Source organism: Dysidea avara, chromosome 8 (assembly GCF_963678975.1).
Source record: "Dysidea avara chromosome 8, odDysAvar1.4, whole genome shotgun sequence".
Taxonomy (NCBI): domain Eukaryota; kingdom Metazoa; phylum Porifera; class Demospongiae; order Dictyoceratida; family Dysideidae; genus Dysidea; species Dysidea avara.
In genome coordinates, this window is record NC_089279.1 from 10004508 (window position 1) to 10007882 (window position 3375).

A 3375-nucleotide genomic window follows, 5' to 3' on the forward strand; every position below is an offset into this window, starting at 1 on the left:
CATAACAATAAAATACAGAAGGCTAGCCAGCATGTCACACGTAGTTATCTCTTCAGCTATATTAGTGAAGAAATGTTGAAGGGAATTATACTGTTATTGCAAACTATATGATACACTTACGTATACTGTCACAACTATGTAGCCAAAATTCTAGTAAAGTCTTTCACATGATTGTATGCCACAGTGACTATAGCCAGAGGAGATTTCCAGATTTGAAAGTGAGTCGCACATGCAGGGGGCTGGGGGCATGGACTACAGAAGTTTACTAGATTCATAATTGTATAGACCTATGGATGATCATAAGCAGTGGCGTAGCCAGAGTTTTCGCCATGCCTGGGCAATGGGTGGGCAAGCCATTTCCTATATAACACACGTACACATGCCCATCTTCATATGGACATCAATATAACATTTTTAAAATGCATTATGTATCATCCTACACTACTGTATGCAAGATGACTAATATCAACCTAATAGAAGCGAACGCCTAGCTAGCTATTGGCCTTCTAACACATTACATACATCTAGCTACATGTGTCTTAATACCAGACTACTAAGATTCTTGAATTAAAGCACGAGGCGCTCTATCACGTGATGACTAATGCTCTGCCACTACAGCTGTTAGCCTAGAAAAGTGGAATCAAAAAGAAAAGAATTGCTGACTGAACAAGTACTCCATACCGTTTGAACTGAGCAGTATCCACACGGATAGATGGGTGCTAATTTCACAAACACCTCTAGACTGCTTTGCCTCCCGAGTTTTGACCACACCAATAGCTACCGTGATTACTTAATCCAAATGTAAACCGTCCAACCCACTATAGTGAAACCAATTCTTTGTCCTTCACTCCTTGCCACAATGCTGCGCAGTTTTTTGTAATCACGTGATCTTGCTTCTATTTATTCCCTCCTCTATTTGTGCACAATCAAGTTACTCGGAGGGAAAATCCCTTGGATAACCCCATCTCTGTTTAGCCAAAAAGAAGGAAACCATCGGCGAAAATGGCACGGTGAGTGTTGTATAAGTTGTGCTATACTTATTCTTGTACAGTGACTAGTTAAGTAACATTAGCAAAATCTCGAGCTATCCAGCCCACGTCTTTATAATTACTCTAGGAGCTGATGGTAGGGCAAAGAAATCTGATGCCCGGGCAATGCCCTGGCTTGCCCGGGTTTGGCTACGCCACTGGAGGTCACCACTGAATACCATACGTAAGGTGTAAGTGAATACAAGTTGTACCAATGGGATTGAGGCTAGACTACAAATACTGCAACAAATACATGAGACTTGGAAATAAGTCCCCAGGATTCCTTAGTAACATGGTTTGGCATTAAACAATTAGCTTTATATGGGTTTATTATCAATTATGGCTTCTTCTAGGAATTGCAATAGAAAGTTAAACATTCCTAGAAAAGTTTATAATGACACATCTAACAGTAACACCAAATTTAGACAAATTGCAAAGAGATTAAATAATAAATTGAATCAGCTTGTAAACGATTATAATAAGGTTGGTGTGCAGGACTCACATCAATTTGTCCATGCTATACATTATAGTGCAGTGAATTATGATGTTTCCATTGCATTGTTGACATGAGTTTAAAATGGTTATGTGGCGAATGCATGAACCACATGCATGCATGCTATGCAGAATAGAATATATTAAGAAAAATGTAAATACTGTGGTCTTTGATTTTTTTTATTGAATTGCTCTGATTATGTCATGTGCTATATGAAGTATCACCATCCTTCCCTGGTAAAACACCTAATACATTTCTATGAAGTATGATAGTGTAAACAACAAAATATGCAGATTCATTGAATTAATTTCCCCAAATTCCAGGCCAGTTATGCTCATGTGATAGTCACATGCATGGGAGTAGGTATGACCAAAAGTATACTTGTAACATTGTACTGCATTCTTTACACATACACATGCATGCATGATGTTTACATTAAAGTCATTGTATTGTTATACAGGGGTGTATGTGCAATATATGTATAGCCACAGTGACACTCAACATGATCACAGATCTACTTGTGTTTCATCCAGGGATGCGTGTTTGTCTTGAAGCAGGAGTACACATGTCATTGTAACTTCCACACTGCCATGATCCACCCACAGTCTTTGTCTTCAAGCAAATGAAACAAAAGTCCTGTTTACATGCTGGGCAATTCATATGCTTGCAATCTGCGGTGTGTTGTACTAGTGCTCCACAGTGGGGACAAGCTCTTATGGAGGGTGTGGTTACTCCAACAACAGTTTTGTTGTCACAATTGTGCAGCATCTGAATTCGAGGATCACTGCCTCCCTTCTGCCTTATCAAAACAATAACATTTGATCCATTTATAAAATTGATTGGTGGATCACATATCATTGTCTCCATATAACTGCTTAACTCTACAGTACCAGTACTCAGTCTCAACCCATCTCCTACATTAGGGAGCTTTTTTCTTGCTTCTGCAAACACATCCTTGACTTTAGCATACTATAGGATATAGTAGTAATGTATAGCTATGCAGATCCATGCACTGCATGACATACTGTACGGATAATTATAGCTACATATTATAGCTAGCTATACTATAGCCATCTATACGCATTATAGTTTTTGTGACGTGATACTTACCTCAGACACTTGTATCGTTAAAGAAGTTGCTTGGTGCTTTAAATATAGGGTCCACCTGCTTCCCACTGGTACAATAGCCATTTTGATCACTTACTGAGTTAGCTATCGCAAGTGCAACTGCGACGAGCCTCTACTAAGCGCCAGTTACTTTTAGCTAATATACGCCCAGCACGGGAACTTGGCTATTTATAGCAGTCGTAAAATTTCCTTTAGCAAACATGTGGTGAACCAAAAACTGAGAGTCACGTGACTTACCGAGAAGGGACAAACCTCAGGACCAAACAACGAATTAAAGATTGGGATGGATTTCGATATATATATATATATATCTTTTTTTTCCGGGCTGGATGTACTGCCCTTGCCTACCACCCCCAGCACATAGGAGCAAGTGTGCTGGACAACTGAAAGGGGGACAACTAGAAGTCCCTAGGGCCAGCAATAGGGCCCATTTTCCAGTTTTTCTGGAGTGACCAGCACCACCCCCTAGCACTAGATGGTAAAGTGCCAGACTCTGGCGGGCCTAGAGCAGGGAACTGAGCAAGTCTCTTGTAAACAGCAGTGCAGCACTGACAAATCTAGTCTGCTTTAAATTAGGGATAACGTGAGTCATGCATTTGACAACTAAATGTGGAGAACTGTTATGAAGTTTTGATATGATTTATGCCCTTATAGGGATCGTCCATTATTATTTTCATAAGAGTACAGAGAGTATGCTAGGGGAGGAGGTAAATTCACCTGTACGCT

The 3375-nt window shown here is 39.9% G+C and overlaps 1 long non-coding RNA gene across 1 annotated transcript; it reads right to left on the bottom strand.

Moving 5' to 3' along the window:
- Positions 1–1899: 1899 nt before the first annotated feature.
- On the bottom strand, positions 1900–2824 carry LOC136263555 (uncharacterized). Its single transcript, XR_010704692.1, has 2 exons — positions 2632–2824; positions 1900–2490 (listed from the first exon to the last, which is right to left on the bottom strand). It is a non-coding gene; the product is annotated as an uncharacterized lncRNA (long non-coding RNA).
- Between the last annotated feature and the right edge of the window lie 551 nt (positions 2825–3375).